Here is a 21,786-nt window from a genome sequence, read left to right on the forward strand (position 1 = left end):
GAATTTTACATTTGGCATGAAGATTATATATATGAAATAAATGTTATACATCGACATTATAATCGATTATAGTGGAATCTTTATCAATATAAACAATATCCTCATATTTATACCTGTTTAATATGAATGGTGTGAATGTCTGCTATTTAAATCAGTGTGACTATCTGTATGTGTGCTATTTAAGATGTGTGTCACTGATAGCACATGAGAACTTCGACTGGCATGATTTAAGAATTATAAGAAACATGACATCTCAGAGTCGATTCGTGAGTGTCTGGATGCCGGCGGGAGAGCAGCATTGATTATGCTGGATCTCTCCGTGGCATTTGACACTGTGCCCCATGCTATGCTCCTCAAGCGCCTCAGCGAGATTGGTATCCCGGGCTCGGCCTGGAAATGGATATGTTCGTTTCTGGAAGATCGTCATCAGCAGATCTGGCTTCCCCCGTGTCTGTCTGATCCTCTGCCGGTGCTAACTGGGGTCCCGCAGGAGTCATCACTTAGCCCTCTTCTTTTCAACATATATATGACTCCGCTCGTCTTTCTGACGGAATCTCTGGGGGCAAAAGTGATGGCCTATGCGGATGATACTCAGCTGCTATTTACCTGGCCTAAGGAGGACGACTCGTTTGAGTCTGTCCAGCATTGTCTATCCTCTGTTTTTCTTTTGCTCGCAGAGGCGCAGTTAAAATGCAATGAAGGAAAATCGGAGGTGCTATTGTATGGCTCTTTCCCAGTGAACTTTAGGGAGAAGCTCTGACTTCCCTTGTCCTTTGGAGAATAAAGGTGCGGCAAAAAGCCTGGGTGTTTGGTTTGATGAAGATCTTAACTTTACTACGCATGTCAAGAAATTGACTGGCCCCTGTTTCGGCGTGTTAAAAAACTTGAGGAAATTTCTTCCCTATCTGCCGGGTTGTGCCAGGGAAATGGTAGTTCGCGCCCTGATCTTGTCCCGCCTGGACTATGCGAACGCACTGCTGATTGGTTGCCCTGGCTACTTAGTGAGGAAATTGCAGGTGGTCCAGAACTTGGCCGCAAGACTTTTGAAGGGGCTATCCGCCAGGCAGACGGTCTGGATGCACCTGCGTGCTCTTCACTGGCGTCCTGTGGATTCACACATAACATTTAAAATGCTAACAATCGTACATAGAGCACTTTATGGGTTAGGCTCGGTCTACCTGCAGGCCAGAGTGGTCTTTTATAAACCAGGGAGACAACTACGCTCTTCCAACCAGCTTTTACTACAGACCCCCCGTTTCAAGCGTCAGCGCCTGGGTGGCAATTCTTTTTTACGCCACGCAGGGTTGGCTTGGTATAACTTGCCTTTATCTCTGCGTAATATTCAAGATCCTCTGATGTTTAAAAGAAAACTCAAAATGTTGCTCTTTTAAGTCTGTTCTTATGCTGGTTTATTTTGTATTTCGGAAGCGAGCGCCGGGATACTCTTGAGTAGCTGAGCGCTTTACAAATGTAACATAACATAACATAACATTTCCAGTTTATCGTTAAGCCTGTAGGGCATTAGGGTTTGTAATTTTTTGATCCAAAAGACTTCTCTTTGGAGGAGGGTTTTTGAGTTATCTGCACCTGGGATGCGTGGTACTTCTATAATCTGAAATTTCATCTGGGCTATTGAATGTCTTTCTTCGGTCCAGTGGGCTGCTAGACTTGAGGTAGTATTTTTGTTGCGGATTCTACTTTTATGTTCAGAACTCTGATTTTTATTTTCCTCTCTGTCTTTCCAACGTATAACAGCCCGCAAGGGCATTTAATCATGTAAACAACATGCTCTGAAATACAATTGGAACTGTGTTGTAATTTGATACTGGCTCCAGTTCTAGGAAGTAACAGGATATTTCCTGAGATTACATTATTGCAATTTTTGCAATTCCAGCATTTCGTTGTTCCAGTTGGTATCTGTGGGATCTATGTGGCTGATACTCTTGTCTGTTTGGTCAAAAATTCTTTCAAATTCTGTGCCCTAGTGAAGGCAAATAATGTTTTTTCTTTGAACAATGATCCAAAATCAGTTTCAGTTTCTAGAATCTCCCACCGTTTCGTGATGATGCGTTTTATATCTCTTGATGCAGAGGAATATTTAGAAACGAATACCATTCTTTTGGTGATTTTCTTCGTTTGTTTTACTAAAAGATCTTCTCTTGGTGTAGATCTAACCTTGACCATTTGTGTGTCCAACAGTGGGTGAGGGTAACCTCTTTTTATGTAATTCAGTTTTTGTTTCTCTAATGTTTCATCACATGCTGAGTCTTCAGATGAAATCCGTCTGATTCTCATAAATTGAGACACAGGTAAATTTTGAATCAAGGAGATTGGGTGAAAACCTTTGTAGAGCAATGCGTTGTTTTTATCAGTGGATCCGTTTAACTCGGTGATATTGTATTAATGTAGAAGCGTGTAAACGCTGATTCAGTTCTCTCCTTGTGAGGTACTCCAGTTGACGAAGTTGTTGAGTAATTGTTCCGCTTTGTGCATCGAATGATTTTGATGCACAAAGCGTAACAATTACTCAACAACTTCGTCAACTGGAGTACCTCACAAGGAGAGAACTGAATCAGCGTTTACACGCTTCTACATTAATACAATATCACCGCGTTAAACGGATTCCATGAGGACTTCGACTTGCTATTCGACCAATGATTTTTAGACTCCATAGCAACACACTGACTGATTTCCAATGGCACAACTGCTGCACACAAATGCGTCTTCTATTTCTCAATCATCATCACACACTACTTCACTTTAAGTTCCTATGGTGAGCATATGCCACACTGATTAAAGTACATTGGATGGATCCTTCCCATTCCCATGCACGTCCCAAATGTCATTCACCATCCGCTGACTTCACCCATATGGGATGGAGCTGTAAAAACGTAGCCCAATACTGGCGAAGCATATGTGCTGAACTGTCACACATGACCCAATTCGCACTCACACCTACACCATTAATGACACTCATGGGGCTTGTCCACAACGTCCCTAAAGCCTTGCACCACTTCACTGCTATCACGCTCCTGCAGGCTAAGAGGGAGGTTGGCATATGTTGGGGTAGCAGGCACCCACCTGCGTGAAATATGTGGTTTAACAGTTTAATGCACAGTAACATGAATAGTGAACTATACGCACACCTACAATCACAAACACCCAGACCGTGCGACATATGGCAACCAGTACGTGCCTATCGCCTTACGCTTGAGTGCAATGCCAGTCCACAACCTGAATAATACTGGAAGCTATCTATGCTCATGGTGTTGATGTAGGAAAGAAACGCACATTGAAAAAATACATTGATGAGCAGCTGGACCCTCACTCATTAGTAAAGGAGCCTGGCCTCTTAAAAAGACTACACAAAAGCTCTTGTTGTCGCTCATTGTACATCTGCATGAAAAAGAGAATGGAATGTATTTGATATTATGTAAGTAAGTATGTGTGGTGCCTTACTTGCAAAAATGGAAAAATGAAGCAAAAAATTAATTATTGCTTCCTGTCAGCTATCTATCGCTCTTGATGTTCTGAGCAATAAAGAACGTGTACCAATTAAACCGTTTCTAATGGCTCTCACAAGAGCTACATAAGTTTCAGCAAGATGTTTATATTATGTGCCTTTATCATTCACGCTGTACTAAATCCAACTCCTTCCCTATTTGTTGACGTCAGTTGGGGTGGTCTGAAGATGCATCAGGCCTACATTCCTTGAACAGCATTAGCACATCTAGCTTTGAAAGTTATGTAAACTTGCTGGGGAAGACCCTCCTAAGCTTGCTAAAAGCACCTCCAAAACTACTACGGATTATTTTGGAGCACAGAATAGTCTGTGACAATGTGGCATATAGCCTGCGCACTGTTACATGCAGTGCTGTTACTGTAATGCACTTGCAAGAAACAAAAAACACACACTGGGGGTCTAGAACTGGGCCTAGTGTGCTCCAGACGACAGAGGCACACTGCTAACCAAGTCAGTGGGCGTTGCTGAGGCTATAGTACATTTAGCCTACTCATTGAGTGCCAAACAGAGCAAACCATATAACGGGATTTACTACAAATATTGAATAGACCCATACAGAGAAAAATTGGATGTCATCAACGTCAGATGTAGATCATATATTCTCATTTGGTCATCCAGATAGGAATGGTATGTTCCATGATCATTGGGACTGGTCCATAACCTAAGCTTGTCTGGGTTTCATCTCCAAATGCAGTGAAGACCATGTGAGCAAAAGATCGTGATGGAGTCCAGTGCAGTGCAAAATAATAAAGTTTAGTGAAATTTAAAAAAGGATAGTAGATCAATACAACACTTTAATATAACTTGATCACTCCTTTAATAAAAACAAGAACAGTGCAAAGATACAGTCTAAACATATAACTGCATATATTCGGACAACATGTTTCAGCCTGAGGGGAACCAAATCCCGCGGCTTTCTTCAGGGCCACAGTCCTTAACGTTTGCTACTGCGTATCAAAAAATATGAAAAGAAATGACTAAATCAATCAAAGGATACAACTGTATCGTGATAAGTTTCTTTCAATCCTCTGTATCAACCAGTGTCGATTTATCTGTTTAAAGAAACAAACAAGAATATTTTACATGAATCCCAAAAATAAGACTGCTTGTTGGTCACCATGCCATACTGAGGTAACTGCAATATGCTAGCCACTTTGTACTAACCTGTGTTGTACAGGGAGGAAACCTCACCTCTCCTGGAACCTTGCTCAGGATACTGTGAGGCCCCGCTCTAGAAAAGGTAAAACAAGGGATAAGGCAGAAGCTTAGGGTTGAAATCACCTAGTCTACCTCCTGACTACCTACACTGATACCCTTATAATATTTACACCTTTTCAAGCATAAAACCAGTCTCTAACTAAGAGATAAATAAGCCCTGTCCCCAAATCAGTCAGGAAGAACCATCTCCGGCTGTTCACTGCTTAGTCAGGACTAAAAATATACTGTGCCTGATAGACTTAATGGCAGAATTGTATTAAATGAAGAGGTTAACAGGAGAACCTCTCTATTGATTTTTAGTAATCAAAACACCTCTAATACATGAATGTATCATGTTAGTAGAAGTAACTGAAAAACAAGAAAAGCAAGAAAGGGAGCTGTAGCCTCACCTGTCCATCGTTGCCTCATAGCTTCCAACTGAGCTCAGAGGGAGGCAACGAGGGCAGGATTATGGCCCCTTATGAGGGTGTTTAGAGAGGGAGGAGCCTGCCTCGAAATGGTTGCTTACTATTAAACAAGTGAACTGGAATGTGGGTGGCATACCTTGTTAGTTAGTAGTGACGTTGTTTACGACTCCCTCAGTCGCGTTGCTGAAACTCGCGCGGATCCAAACAACTACCACTGCCGGTTCAGTCTGAGCATGCTCTCTCGCGAGGGCGGCACAAAGAACTACAGAAACGCGTCATTATGCAGGCAATTGTAGTTCGTAAGCCATTACCCTAACCAGCGCCAAAATATGTAAAAAAGAGTATACAAGAGGTCAAACAAAGACAAACTCAATTAATTCATCATGATGTACATGCTCTGAGAGACCAATGTCTGATTGGTGGATACGGCAGACGTGCCCATACTCTCAGATAATGGCCCGTATGCTGATCGGACGATATCATCCGCTCCGAAAAAAGGCTATAATTATTATTTACACGAGACAGGAAAAACTTCTCTTGGAACCTGACAAATGTCCGGGATAAATCCAGCCTCTGTCTCGTGATGAAGCTGTATCAGTAATACTGTTTAAACAACCTAATCAGAATGGCATATAACACTGTCACATAGTCAAAATACAGTCCTGCCCGTTGGAGGGCAAAGGGTGTGTAAACGACTTGGTAGAATGCAAAGCAAAATGCAAGTGTCGGCCATCTCGTGGAATAAATTATGTCAGCTGCAGAACACTCCTTCGTCCTACACACGGAGGAATAGTCGTCCTGGAAAGAGTGGACTATGGAAGAAAATGACCCCTTTAGCTCAAGGCTGTCCAGGGAATCTCGTCATTCAATCCACTAACATCCCCACATAGTTCTTCTTGCAGGGGCATGTAAGGAGGTAAATTAAATTAGAGCTGTTACAGTTGGTAAACTGTTTCTGCACCCACGGGCGGCTAGTGCCTATGTCAACCTCAAGGGAACGTGCAGTCTGGGGACACGCTGAGCAAGCACCACAGGGATAGTGCCCTGTTAAAGCTGGGAGATCCCCTAGAGTGCCAATAAATCTAATAGATGTATCTTTGGGTCGCGTGTGGACCAATTTGTCACGGAGGCTGGTGGATCTCTTAAAGGCGAAAAGCGGGGGCTCAATTTTGTTGTTGCCAGCATTCAAAAGCCTCCAATGTCGCCTGACTATTTGTTGTATCATGTTAGACTTTGTATTATAAGTACTAATGAAAGTGATGCGTTCTGATGGTGGTTTGGGCATCGGAGGATCTAATAGGCTTGAGCGATCATTGTTGGAGGCCCGTTTCAGAGAACGTTTGATTAGTTTCTTTGGATAATGTCTCTCTGATAATTGGCGACATAACTCAGTGGCATGTTTAGAAAAAGACTCTCCCTCTGAGCAGTTGCGCCTGACTCGGAGAAATTGCCCAAAGGGCAAATTATCTCTGAGGGCTTTGGGGTGCTGGCTCTGGTATAGCAGGAGAGAGTTCCTGGCCATAGGCTTACGGAATAACTCAGTTTGTAGCCCTGACTCGGTGGCATAGATAGAAAGATCCAAGAAAGAGATCCTGTCTTTGTTGATCTCCACAGTATCCTGAGCAAGGTTCCAGGAGAGGTGAGGTTTCCTCCCGGTACAACACAGGTTAGTACAAAGTGGCTAGCATATTGCAGTTACCTCAGTTTGGCATGGTGACCAACAAGCAGTCTTATTTTTGGGATTCATGTAAAATATTCTTGTTTGTTTCTTTAAACAGATAAATCGACACTGGTTGATACAGAGGATTGAAAGAAACTTATCACGATACAGTTGTATCCTTTGATTGATTTAGTCATTTCTTTTCACTTTTTTTGATACGCAGTAGCAAACGTTAAGGACTGTGGCCCTGAAGAAAGCCGCGGGATCTGGTTCCCCTCAGGCTGAAACATGTTGGCCGAATATATGCAGTTATATGTTTAGACTGTATCTTTGCACTGTTCTTGTTTTTATTAAAGGAGTGATCAAGTTATATTAAAGTGTTGTATTGATCTACTATCCTTTTTTAAATTTCACTACACTTTATTATTTTGCACTGCACTGGACTCCATCACGATCTTTTGCTCACATGGTCTTCACTGCATTTGGAGATGAAACCTAGACAAGCTTAGGTTATGGACCAGTCCCAATGATCATGGGACACACCATTCCTATCTGGATGACCAAATGTGAATATATAATCTACATCTGACGTTGATGGACATCCAATTTTTCTCTGTATGGGTCTATTCAATATTTGTAGTGAATCCCATTATATGGTTTGCTCTGTTTGGCACTCAATGAGTAGGCTAAATGTACTATAGCCTCAGCCACGCCCACTGACTTGGTTAGCAGTGTGCCTCTGTCGTCTGGAGCACACTAGGCCCAGTTCTAGACCCCCAGTGTGTGTTTTTTGTTTCTTGCATTTACTGAGTGGGGGACTTCACCCTGGGTAGGTCTTTAAATATTCTCCCTCTGACCCTCCTTCCCCGTTGTGTTTAGCAATTCTGTAATACACTTGTCATACACCAAACAAAACATCTACCATGTTCTGCCAGCGGGTGAACGTGGCAAGCAGGCCGCAAATATGACCCAGTTGTGTAGTGTTGGGTGTTTGTAAAGCACTCTATCACCCAGCAGGGTATCCTGCAGGAACAGTCTGGGCGTAGCTAGTTGAGTAATTCAAGAATTTAGGAGGTAGCTCTTATTTAGGGGCAGGTTGTTCCAGACTTAAGGAGAAAGGATGTACAACCACTGGTCCTGGTGCTGCATAAGTGTGGGAAGGTGTTTAGAAGGTTTCGGAAAGCTGATGAAGTTGTTGAGGTATGCTTGATCAATGTTGTATAAGGCTTATATGTGTGAGCTGAGTTGAAGAGAGCGTGTTTATGGAAGAGGGTCACTGAAGCTCATTGAGGTGCAGGGTGATGTATTTGCTGGGTGGGAGGCTAAGGGTGAGCCGGGCTGCTGCATTTTATATGGCCAGGAGTCATCTGGTTAGTTGAGTGAGGGAGTCATTGATTATCGAGGTGAGTGTGGCACACATGTGGTCGAGTCCTTTGGTGAAGATGAAGTGACGTCCTGTGTATCTCACCTACCTTGACTATCTACATTCTACCTATGCGATATTCCTATGAAGCATACCTAGCTTAAGCTTTTCCTACCTGTTCATGTCCCTCTCTTCTTCAGAGTATTGACTAATCAATGATACTTGCTGAGTGAACCTTTAAAATGCTTTCTGTAGCAACTACCTGTGGCGCAGGAAGATCTTTTATTTGCAGTGCTATATCCAACACCCTCCAGTTTATGGATGTAAGTTAGGGGGGTCTGAGGATGCCTCATGTTTACATTTCTTCAACTGAGTAAGCTTATCTATTTTGGAAACTAAGGTAATCATGGTAGTGAAAACTGTCCTACGTTCTCTGAAGAGCACTTCAAAAACTGCTAAAGGCTTTAGGCGTTACCGCACATGGTACTCTGTGACAATGTGGCCTATGTTCCAGTCACCATTGTGTGCTGTGAGGTGAATGTAAAGCACTTGTCATACGGTGAACTGAAAATGTACCACATTTTCATGATGGATAAAGGTGTCAAGCAGGCCATTAGCTAGTCCAAGATGTTCTCAACTAGAAGAAACAATTTGAAAAGCTGCTTGCATAGTGAAGTAGGAAGGTATGGGTCCATGCATAGCCATTGAAATGTATGTACTAGGGTAGCTCCACGCATAAACAAAGTAGAATCCACAGAGTGGTGGTTCAGTGGTCCCTCAAGGATGGGGAGCACACTGTGTTTTTTAAATGCCCCTCACACACCAACAGGCCCCTTGGTGTCATGCTTCATCATCGGGGCCTTCGCACCCCTCTACGGGATGCGGCGTGCTACGACAGAACGACTACGCAGGAGCACTTTGTGGTGAACTATGTGAGGGAGTGTGTTTACGTGATGTGAGTGAGGTGAGGTGAAAAAAGTGATTAAAAAATACCTGGCACTAAGGAAAAGAGAAAATTTTATTCTGTCCCTGGCTGGTATTAGTAAAAAGTGCAAGGACTGGTTGAAAAAATACGTGCTAGGGTATATCAACCAACTACAGTGTCAACATGTTTCGGAGTACAAGACTCCTTCTTCAGGACGAGGATATGCACTATGATCCCCACCTTACTCACATGGAATGTGAAAGTGCTCAAAAAAATAATTACAAAAATAATGTGTAATGTACCTATCAATGTTTTAAGTGATGGTTCGCTCGTTGCGCCCAATTGGCGTTTGAAATATCTGAAAAGGAAAGACACAGTAAATAAACTAGTCGGATGTCCAGGAACATAGTGGACTTGCTAGTCGGATGTCCAGGAAACAAGAATAAGGGAAAAAAGGAGAGAGTATTCCTTTTTGTAACAATGGTAAGCATGCAGAACTCCACTTTGGGTCTGGTACCTTGCAAGAGAAAGACATTTGGGGGGGACATACAATACAAGACACAATCATACATACACACATGTAATATCCCTGGTATACATGGGAATGAAAAAGATAGTATTTCTTTGGTACAGGCTTACTTAAGTTCAAAATGCGGATGGCCCCATGAGCCTTAGCGTGGTATTGGGGGTATCACTCCTCATTGCCCAGTCAGCAACCTATAAGATAGTAAATAGCGGTATTCAGGGAGGTGAAAAATGGAGATTAAAGCCAGGTTACTAGTGAGTGAGAATACACCCTCAGTTTCAACCGGCTCCTACTCACGATGACTGCAAGGACTGGATGCCTGCCTTCCCCGCAACGCTGCTCCGCTGTAAGTGAGCTCTCAAGGCGGAGATTCACATTTTATACCCTCAGCGGCGGTTAATTAGTTAGGGAAAATTGAATGATTGTAAGCGGAAGAGGCCCATATATGGGTAGGGGCAAGGTCTCTGTTAAGAAAAGTCCCGGAGCTGCGCAGAGTTAGGACGCGCTGGCTCTAAGGTGAACTGAAGCCCAACGCGCATGCGCAGGGCAGAGCCGGTACAGCGATAGTGGCGTGCCGGTAACGCATGCGCAGACCCTGTTATGGGGTCAGTGACGCATCGCGCATGCGCGAATCAACAAAAAACGGAGATAGTGTGTACCAGTGCTGGCAAATATCTCACAAAGTATAAAATATAAATACACTGTGTCCCTCAATAGTTCACCCATGGGGGGAGAGGTAGATCAAAAGGCCAGATATACTAAAGGCCAGATATGTAATGTAGTAGGGTGTTAAAAACTATGGTAATTATCAAAATGGCCCTAAACACCTCCCTCCTCGGTAGGGGAGGGTTTTTTGTATATACCTTAGGGATTGAAAAAGTACTGTGAGGGTCAGAAAGGCAATCGCACGGGCATTCCCTGTGACATTAAAACCCCGAGGATGATGGTTTTACATAAAGGGGGAGCAGTCCTATGTCACTCATCATATTATTCATACAGTGTTATGAAGCTAACGTAATTGGCTCCATGGGATGGAGTCATTAAGGCCTGTGACATCGGTGCCCAGCCGGAACACCCAACGTTGTTCCTTTTCCAACAGACCAACGTCTGATGGAAGTTGCTCAATCACTGTCCAATGTACATCGTTGACACAGTGCTGATGTTCCAGGAAATGTGCTGACATTTTTGTTGTTACCTTCTTGCACCTAATGTTACTCTATGCTCATTTATCCTGACTTTAATTTGTCTGGTGGTCATGCCCACATATTCCTTGCCGCAGGGACAGGTGATCAGGTAGACCACGTTTCTACTGTTACAATTCGTGAACATTCGTTGCTCCCAGCTTGTCCCATTGGCGAAGGAGAGGGTCTGACTCTTCTTAGTCAGGTGACAGCAGTTGCAGTTGCCACATTGATGGTGGCCATGTATCCCTTTTAGTCTGGTCTGCTCTGCCTTCGGTGATTTAGGCCTTGTGTGGACTAGGATGTCCTTCAGGTTCCTGCCTCGTCTGTGGGCGAACATCGGTTTTTCTAGGGATAATGTGCCACATGTGAGGGTACGCCAATGTCTATTCACCAGCTTTGTCACTTGGTTGGTGACCGGACTGTAGGTGGTTACACAGACCGTTCTCTCCATCTGGTTGTCGAATGTAGGTTTGTCTTCAAGAAGGGACTCACGATTGTTATTTCTGGCTCTCTTCATAGCCTTCTGAATAACAGTGGTTGGGTACTTCCTTTCTTTCAGCTTAGTGCAGAGGTCTTGCGCTTGACGTTTGTATTTCGCCAGGTCGCTACAATTCCGACGCAGGCGGAGGAACTGCCCATAAGGTAGGTTCTCCCTCAGGTGACGCGGATGGAAACTGTCGAACCTGAGGAGACAGTTCCTGGCCGTCGGTTTGAAATGGGTTTCTGTCTTGAGAAAACCATCTTCATGGTAGATATTGAGGTCCAGAAAAACCATAGATCTATTTGACATTTGATGAGTGAACTTGAGAAAACTGTTCTGATTATTCAGCCATTGCATGAACTCAGTGATGGAGTTCTCGTCCCCCTCCCAGATAACTAGGACGTCGTCAATATAGCGTCGCCACGTGTGTATCCTTGTTCTGTAGGGGTTGTTTGGATGGAGGATTTTGGAGGACTCCAAATGATGGACATAGAGTCCTGCCAGACTCGGAGCAAAGGTGCTCCCCATGCTGGTCCCATGGCTTTGCCAGTATAGAGTTCCCTCGTACTCAAAGAAGTTTTTTGTAAGTGCTAAAGAGATGCATTCCATTACTACCCCTCTGGGGGTTTGATATTTCCAATGAGTGGAGTGGAGTACCTCCTCAATGATCAGAAGTGTCTCATCGTGCGGGAGGCTCGTGTAGAGACTCTCCACATCCAAGCTCAGTAGCATCTGTGATTCAGGGTTAAATGGGTGACACTGCAAAAGTTGGAGTACTGCCTTCGTGTCCCTCAGATAAGTATCAGTAGCCTGCACAAGGGGTCTCAAGAAAGCATCAGCAAACTTAGATAGGGGTTCAAGAATGGATGAAATACCCGATACAATCGGGCGCCCGGGTGGATTCTCAAGGTTTTTGTGTACTTTCGGGATGGTGTAAAAGTACGGCGTTCGTGGGTTCTTTTGGACTAGAAACTCTGACTCTTTTTTGGATAGCCAGTCATGCGCCAGGGCCTCCTCAATCATTCCTTGTATCCTTACTCTAAGGGACTCGGTAGGGTCTACAGCCAGGACCTGATAATTTCTGTTGTCAGCTAGGAGCCTTCTACATTCCTTGTCATAGGCAGCAGAGGTCTGTATAACCACGGCTCCCCCTTTGTCAGCTGGTTTAATAACTAGGTCTCTGTTCTGACCGAGTTCCCTAATGGCTTCATTTTCCACTTTGCTGATGTTTTGGAATACTCTCTGTTTGGTATCCAAATTCTTTAGTTCTTGCATGATTGCTTTTTCAAAAGCCAATACCTCAACCGGAAGTTGGCTGTCTAATGGAGTGAAGTTGGACTTTGGTCTTAACCCTGTGTCTGTGGTCTCTGATGGTGCCTCCTTGTCCTTAAAGAAAGCCCTCAGTTTTATTGTTCTTATGAAATCCTGCATCTCCTTATGTAGCAGAAAAAGGTCAGGTTTGTTTGTCGGAACATACCCTAAACCTTTGTTCAGTACCTGTGTTTGTACCTTGGTAAGTGGCCACGGAGTTATGTTGATCACTAGGTCCCCCTCTTGCTCGTGGATGCCTGGTTCGCTGTCATACTCCTGGTTAGGACTCTGGGGTATGTTCCGTCTCCGGGTTGCCAGTTGACGTTGTTGCCCTTCCTGTTCCTTCCTCTGTTCGATCCCTGGCCCCAGGATAAAAAAGGCTGAGCATTTTGGGCTACATTTGATTGTTCCGGTACCCACTGCGGACACATCTGGCCCATTGGTGGGGGAACAAATTGGTATGGTGGGAACTGAAACTGGTTCTGGTAGGGGTTAAACTGTGGTCCCTGAAAACCTCTCCACCCTCGTTGACGAGGGAATTGGGATCTCTGTTGTCGGTAACCACCCCTCTGTTTTCTTTGTTGGAAACCACTTGAATTTGTACTCGTAGTACTCCCATCAGAACTAGCATTGTCTGAGTCGCTCCCTTTATCTTTCATTACATAGTCTGTTTTTGTGTAAGGGTACGCCCATTCTGGGGTAAAGCGATCTTTATCTTTTTTCATTTTGTTAAACTTACTTTGCTTTAGGGTTGCCTCAAAATCCATCATTTGCTGGTTAAGTTCATCTAAACCTTTTTTCAGATCGGCTGGTGAAATGAAAGCCTTCAACTTCACCTCCAGTCTGCTGATCTCAGTTTTTAGTTCTAGAGATTTTCTTGTGGCAGTATGCACTATTAAGACTAGCCAGTCCCTAGTGCAATGCCACGAAATAAGAGACCATGCCTTTTTAAAAACCATATCATCCTGAAAAATGAAGGGTTCGTTTTTAACCAAAAGGCCCTGAGGGGCTATTTTGTTTCTCAAGTATTCTCTCATCAAGAGACCGTGTAGAGCTGCTCTTATCTGGACTTTCCTAATGTTCATTAGCTCATCCCAGTCTGCTACCGCTGGGCTTGGGTCGTTACTGCTGAGACCTTCGAAGGGATTGACATCTGCCAGAATTCTATCGATGTCCTCCTCACTGAAGGTCAGTCCCTGATCGTCTTCCATGATGGTATTGGAGGACGTGCCGGGCAAAAATAGGTGTATGTAGAGGAAGGTGTTTAAATGGTATGGCCACAGTGTCTAACTCTAAATGGGAAAGGGGGCTCCCACAGCTGTGCGCTGTCTAGAACGGAAAAACAACCAGGGGGGGGGAGAGAGAGAATAGTGGATTCAGTCTCCCTAAGCGTCATGCATAAACAAAGTAGAATCCACAGAGTGGTGGTTCAGTGGTCCCTCAAGGATGGGGAGCACACCGTGTTTTTTAAATGCCCCTCACACACCAACAGGCCCCTTGGTGTCATGCTTCATCATCGGGGCCTTCGCACCCCTCTACGGGATGCGGCGTGCTACGACAGAACGACTACGCAGGAGCACTTTGTGGTGAACTATGTGAGGGAGTGTGTTTACGTGATGTGAGTGAGGTGAGGTGAAAAAAGTGATTAAAAAATACCTGGCACTAAGGAAAAGAGAAAATTTTATTCTGTCCCTGGCTGGTATTAGTAAAAAGTGCAAGGACTGGTTGAAAAAATACGTGCTAGGGTATATCAACCAACTACAGTGTCAACATGTTTCGGAGTACAAGACTCCTTCTTCAGGACGAGGATATGCACTATGATCCCCACCTTACTCACATGGAATGTGAAAGTGCTCAAAAAAATAATTACAAAAATAATGTGTAATGTACCTATCAATGTTTTAAGTGATGGTTCGCTCGTTGCGCCCAATTGGCGTTTGAAATATCTGAAAAGGAAAGACACAGTAAATAAACTAGTCGGATGTCCAGGAACATAGTGGACTTGCTAGTCGGATGTCCAGGAAACAAGAATAAGGGAAAAAAGGAGAGAGTATTCCTTTTTGTAACAATGGTAAGCATGCAGAACTCCACTTTGGGTCTGGTACCTTGCAAGAGAAAGACATTTGGGGGGGACATACAATACAAGACACAATCATACATACACACATGTAATATCCCTGGTATACATGGGAATGAAAAAGATAGTATTTCTTTGGTACAGGCTTACTTAAGTTCAAAATGCGGATGGCCCCATGAGCCTTAGCGTGGTATTGGGGGTATCACTCCTCATTGCCCAGTCAGCAACCTATAAGATAGTAAATAGCGGTATTCAGGGAGGTGAAAAATGGAGATTAAAGCCAGGTTACTAGTGAGTGAGAATACACCCTCAGTTTCAACCGGCTCCTACTCACGATGACTGCAAGGACTGGATGCCTGCCTTCCCCGCAACGCTGCTCCGCTGTAAGTGAGCTCTCAAGGCGGAGATTCACATTTTATACCCTCAGCGGCGGTTAATTAGTTAGGGAAAATTGAATGATTGTAAGCGGAAGAGGCCCATATATGGGTAGGGGCAAGGTCTCTGTTAAGAAAAGTCCCGGAGCTGCGCAGAGTTAGGACGCGCTGGCTCTAAGGTGAACTGAAGCCCAACGCGCATGCGCAGGGCAGAGCCGGTACAGCGATAGTGGCGTGCCGGTAACGCATGCGCAGACCCTGTTATGGGGTCAGTGACGCGTCGCGCATGCGCGAATCAACAAAAAACGGAGATAGTGTGTACCAGTGCTGGCAAATATCTCACAAAGTATAAAATATAAATACACTGTGTCCCTCAATAGTTCACCCATGGGGGGAGAGGTAGATCAAAAGGCCAGATATACTAAAGGCCAGATATGTAATGTAGTAGGGTGTTAAAAACTATGGTAATTATCAAAATGGCCCTAAACACCTCCCTCCTCGGTAGGGGAGGGTTTTTTGTATATACCTTAGGGATTGAAAAAGTACTGTGAGGGTCAGAAAGGCAATCGCACGGGCATTCCCTGTGACATTAAAACCCCGAGGATGATGGTTTTACATAAAGGGGGAGCAGTCCTATGTCACTCATCATATTATTCATACAGTGTTATGAAGCTAACGTAATTGGCTCCATGGGATGGAGTCATTAAGGCCTGTGACATCGGTGCCCAGCCGGAACACCCAACGTTGTTCCTTTTCCAACAGACCAACGTCTGATGGAAGTTGCTCAATCACTGTCCAATGTACATCGTTGACACAGTGCTGATGTTCCAGGAAATGTGCTGACATTTTTGTTGTTACCTTCTTGCACCTAATGTTACTCTTATGCTCATTTATCCTGACTTTAATTTGTCTGGTGGTCATGCCCACATATTCCTTGCCGCAGGGACAGGTGATCAGGTAGACCACGTTTCTACTGTTACAATTCGTGAACATTCGTTGCTCCCAGCTTGTCCCATTGGCGAAGGAGAGGGTCTGACTCTTCTTAGTCAGGTGACAGCAGTTGCAGTTGCCACATTGATGGTGGCCATGTATCCCTTTTAGTCTGGTCTGCTCTGCCTTCGGTGATTTAGGCCTTGTGTGGACTAGGATGTCCTTCAGGTTCCTGCCTCGTCTGTGGGCGAACATCGGTTTTTCTAGGGATAATGTGCCACATGTGAGGGTACGCCAATGTCTATTCACCAGCTTTGTCACTTGGTTGGTGACCGGACTGTAGGTGGTTACACAGACCGTTCTCTCCATCTGGTTGTCGAATGTAGGTTTGTCTTCAAGAAGGGACTCACGATTGTTATTTCTGGCTCTCTTCATAGCCTTCTGAATAACAGTGGTTGGGTACTTCCTTTCTTTCGGCTTAGTGCAGAGGTCTTGCGCTTGACGTTTGTATTTCGCCAGGTCGCTACAATTCCGACGCAGGCGGAGGAACTGCCCATAAGGTAGGTTCTCCCTCAGGTGACGCGGATGGAAACTGTCGAACCTGAGGAGACAGTTCCTGGCCGTCGGTTTGAAATGGGTTTCTGTCTTGAGAAAACCATCTTCATGGTAGATATTGAGGTCCAGAAAAACCATAGATCTATTTGACATTTGATGAGTGAACTTGAGAAAACTGTTCTGATTATTCAGCCATTGCATGAACTCAGTGATGGAGTTCTCGTCCCCCTCCCAGATAACTAGGACGTCGTCAATATAGCGTCGCCACGTGTGTATCCTTGTTCTGTAGGGGTTGTTTGGATGGAGGATTTTGGAGGACTCCAAATGATGGACATAGAGTCCTGCCAGACTCGGAGCAAAGGTGCTCCCCATGCTGGTCCCATGGCTTTGCCAGTATAGAGTTCCCTCGTACTCAAAGAAGTTTTTTGTAAGTGCTAAAGAGATGCATTCCATTACTACCCCTCTGGGGGTTTGATATTTCCAATGAGTGGAGTGGAGTACCTCCTCAATGATCAGAAGTGTCTCATCGTGCGGGAGGCTCGTGTAGAGACTCTCCACATCCAAGCTCAGTAGCATCTGTGATTCAGGGTTAAATGGGTGACACTGCAAAAGTTGGAGTACTGCCTTCGTGTCCCTCAGATAAGTATCAGTAGCCTGCACAAGGGGTCTCAAGAAAGCATCAGCAAACTTAGATAGGGGTTCAAGAATGGATGAAATACCCGATACAATCGGGCGCCCGGGTGGATTCTCAAGGTTTTTGTGTACTTTCGGGATGGTGTAAAAGTACGGCGTTCGTGGGTTCTTTTGGACTAGAAACTCTGACTCTTTTTTGGATAGCCAGTCATGCGCCAGGGCCTCCTCAATCATTCCTTGTATCCTTACTCTAAGGGACTCGGTAGGGTCTACAGCCAGGACCTGATAATTTCTGTTGTCAGCTAGGAGCCTTCTACATTCCTTGTCATAGGCAGCAGAGGTCTGTATAACCACGGCTCCCCCTTTGTCAGCTGGTTTAATAACTAGGTCTCTGTTCTGACCGAGTTCCCTAATGGCTTCATTTTCCACTTTGCTGATGTTTTGGAATACTCTCTGTTTGGTATCCAAATTCTTTAGTTCTTGCATGATTGCTTTTTCAAAAGCCAATACCTCAACCGGAAGTTGGCTGTCTAATGGAGTGAAGTTGGACTTTGGTCTTAACCCTGTGTCTGTGGTCTCTGATGGTGCCTCCTTGTCCTTAAAGAAAGCCCTCAGTTTTATTGTTCTTATGAAATCCTGCATCTCCTTATGTAGCAGAAAAAGGTCAGGTTTGTTTGTCGGAACATACCCTAAACCTTTGTTCAGTACCTGTGTTTGTACCTTGGTAAGTGGCCACGGAGTTATGTTGATCACTAGGTCCCCCTCTTGCTCGTGGATGCCTGGTTCGCTGTCATACTCCTGGTTAGGACTCTGGGGTATGTTCCGTCTCCGGGTTGCCAGTTGACGTTGTTGCCCTTCCTGTTCCTTCCTCTGTTCGATCCCTGGCCCCAGGATAAAAAAGGCTGAGCATTTTGGGCTACATTTGATTGTTCCGGTACCCACTGCGGACACATCTGGCCCATTGGTGGGGGAACAAATTGGTATGGTGGGAACTGAAACTGGTTCTGGTAGGGGTTAAACTGTGGTCCCTGAAAACCTCTCCACCCTCGTTGACGAGGGAATTGGGATCTCTGTTGTCGGTAACCACCCCTCTGTTTTCTTTGTTGGAAACCACTTGAATTTGTACTCGTAGTACTCCCATCAGAACTAGCATTGTCTGAGTCGCTCCCTTTATCTTTCATTACATAGTCTGTTTTTGTGTAAGGGTACGCCCATTCTGGGGTAAAGCGATCTTTATCTTTTTTCATTTTGTTAAACTTACTTTGCTTTAGGGTTGCCTCAAAATCCATCATTTGCTGGTTAAGTTCATCTAAACCTTTTTTCAGATCGGCTGGTGAAATGAAAGCCTTCAACTTCACCTCCAGTCTGCTGATCTCAGTTTTTAGTTCTAGAGATTTTCTTGTGGCAGTATGCACTATTAAGACTAGCCAGTCCCTAGTGCAATGCCACGAAATAAGAGACCATGCCTTTTTAAAAACCATATCATCCTGAAAAATGAAGGGTTCGTTTTTAACCAAAAGGCCCTGAGGGGCTATTTTGTTTCTCAAGTATTCTCTCATCAAGAGACCGTGTAGAGCTGCTCTTATCTGGACTTTCCTAATGTTCATTAGCTCATCCCAGTCTGCTACCGCTGGGCTTGGGTCGTTACTGCTGAGACCTTCGAAGGGATTGACATCTGCCAGAATTCTATCGATGTCCTCCTCACTGAAGGTCAGTCCCTGATCGTCTTCCATGATGGTATTGGAGGACGTGCCGGGCAAAAATAGGTGTATGTAGAGGAAGGTGTTTAAATGGTATGGCCACAGTGTCTAACTCTAAATGGGAAAGGGGGCTCCCACAGCTGTGCGCTGTCTAGAACGGAAAAACAACCAGGGGGGGGGAGAGAGAGAATAGTGGATTCAGTCTCCCTAAGCGTCATGCATAAACAAAGTAGAATCCACAGAGTGGTGGTTCAGTGGTCCCTCAAGGATGGGGAGCACACCGTGTTTTTTAAATGCCCCTCACACACCAACAGGCCCCTTGGTGTCATGCTTCATCATCGGGGCCTTCGCACCCCTCTACGGGATGCGGCGTGCTACGACAGAACGACTACGCAGGAGCACTTTGTGGTGAACTATGTGAGGGAGTGTGTTTACGTGATGTGAGTGAGGTGAGGTGAAAAAAGTGATTAAAAAATACCTGGCACTAAGGAAAAGAGAAAATTTTATTCTGTCCCTGGCTGGTATTAGTAAAAAGTGCAAGGACTGGTTGAAAAAATACGTGCTAGGGTATATCAACCAACTACAGTGTCAACATGTTTCGGAGTACAAGACTCCTTCTTCAGGACGAGGATATGCACTATGATCCCCACCTTACTCACATGGAATGTGAAAGTGCTCAAAAAAATAATTACAAAAATAATGTGTAATGTACCTATCAATGTTTTAAGTGATGGTTCGCTCGTTGCGCCCAATTGGCGTTTGAAATATCTGAAAAGGAAAGACACAGTAAATAAACTAGTCGGATGTCCAGGAACATAGTGGACTTGCTAGTCGGATGTCCAGGAAACAAGAATAAGGGAAAAAAGGAGAGAGTATTCCTTTTTGTAACAATGGTAAGCATGCAGAACTCCACTTTGGGTCTGGTACCTTGCAAGAGAAAGACATTTGGGGGGGACATACAATACAAGACACAATCATACATACACACATGTAATATCCCTGGTATACATGGGAATGAAAAAGATAGTATTTCTTTGGTACAGGCTTACTTAAGTTCAAAATGCGGATGGCCCCATGAGCCTTAGCGTGGTATTGGGGGTATCACTCCTCATTGCCCAGTCAGCAACCTATAAGATAGTAAATAGCGGTATTCAGGGAGGTGAAAAATGGAGATTAAAGCCAGGTTACTAGTGAGTGAGAATACACCCTCAGTTTCAACCGGCTCCTACTCACGATGACTGCAAGGACTGGATGCCTGCCTTCCCCGCAACGCTGCTCCGCTGTAAGTGAGCTCTCAAGGCGGAGATTCACATTTTATACCCTCAGCGGCGGTTAATTAGTTAGGGAAAATTGAATGATTGTAAGCGGAAGAGGCCCATATATGGGTAGGGGCAAGGTCTCTGTTAAGAAAAGTCCCGGAGCTGCGCAGAGTTAGGACGCGCTGGCTCTAAGGTGAACTGAAGCCCAACGCGCATGCGCAGGGCAGAGCCGGTACAGCGATAGTGGCGTGCCGGTAACGCATGCGCAGACCCTGTTATGGGGTCAGTGACGCGTCGCGCATGCGCGAATCAACAAAAAACGGAGATAGTGTGTACCAGTGCTGGCAAATATCTCACAAAGTATAAAATATAAATACACTGTGTCCCTCAATAGTTCACCCATGGGGGGAGAGGTAGATCAAAAGGCCAGATATACTAAAGGCCAGATATGTAATGTAGTAGGGTGTTAAAAACTATGGTAATTATCAAAATGGCCCTAAACACCTCCCTCCTCGGTAGGGGAGGGTTTTTTGTATATACCTTAGGGATTGAAAAAGTACTGTGAGGGTCAGAAAGGCAATCGCACGGGCATTCCCTGTGACATTAAAACCCCGAGGATGATGGTTTTACATAAAGGGGGAGCAGTCCTATGTCACTCATCATATTATTCATACAGTGTTATGAAGCTAATGTAATTGGCTCCATGGGATGGAGTCATTAAGGCCTGTGACATCGGTGCCCAGCCGGAACACCCAACGTTGTTCCTTTTCAAACAGACCAACGTCTGATGGAAGTTGCTCAATCACTGTCCAATGTACATCGTTGACACAGTGCTGATGTTCCAGGAAATGTGCTGACATTTTTGTTGTTACCTTCTTGCACCTAATGTTACTCTTATGCTCATTTATCCTGACTTTAATTTGTCTGGTGGTCATGCCCACATATTTCTTGCCGCAGGGACAGGTGATCAGGTAGACCACGTTTCTACTGTTACAATTCGTGAACATTCGTTGCTCCCAGCTTGTCCCATTGGCGAAGGAGAGGGTCTGACTCTTCTTAGTCAGGTGACAGCAGTTGCAGTTGCCACATTGATGGTGGCCATGTATCCCTTTTAGTCTGGTCTGCTCTGCCTTCGGTGATTTAGGCCTTGTGTGGACTAGGATGTCCTTCAGGTTCCTGCCTCGTCTGTGGGCGAACATCGGTTTTTCTAGGGATAATGTGCCACATGGGAGGGTACGCCAATGTCTATTCACCAGCTTTGTCACTTGGTTGGTGAACGGACTGTAGGTGGTTACACAGACCGTTCTCTCCATCTGGTTGTCGAATGTAGGTTTGTCTTCAAGAAGGGACTCACGATTGTTATTTCTGGCTCTCTTCATAGCCTTCTGAATAACAGTGGTTGGGTACTTCCTTTCTTTCAGCTTAGTGCAGAGGTCTTGCGCTTGACGTTTGTATTTCGCCAGGTCGCTACAATTCCGACGCAGGCGGAGGAACTGCCCATAAGGTAGGTTCTCCCTCAGGTGACGCGGATGGAAACTGTCGAACCTGAGGAGACAGTTCCTGGCCGTCGGTTTGAAATGGGTTTCTGTCTTGAGAAAACCATCTTCATGGTAGATATTGAGGTCCAGAAAAACCATAGATCTATTTGACATTTGATGAG

The sequence above is a fragment of the Lissotriton helveticus genome, chromosome 4_1, assembly GCF_964261635.1.
Source record: "Lissotriton helveticus chromosome 4_1, aLisHel1.1, whole genome shotgun sequence".
In the NCBI taxonomy this organism is placed as follows: domain Eukaryota; kingdom Metazoa; phylum Chordata; class Amphibia; order Caudata; family Salamandridae; genus Lissotriton; species Lissotriton helveticus.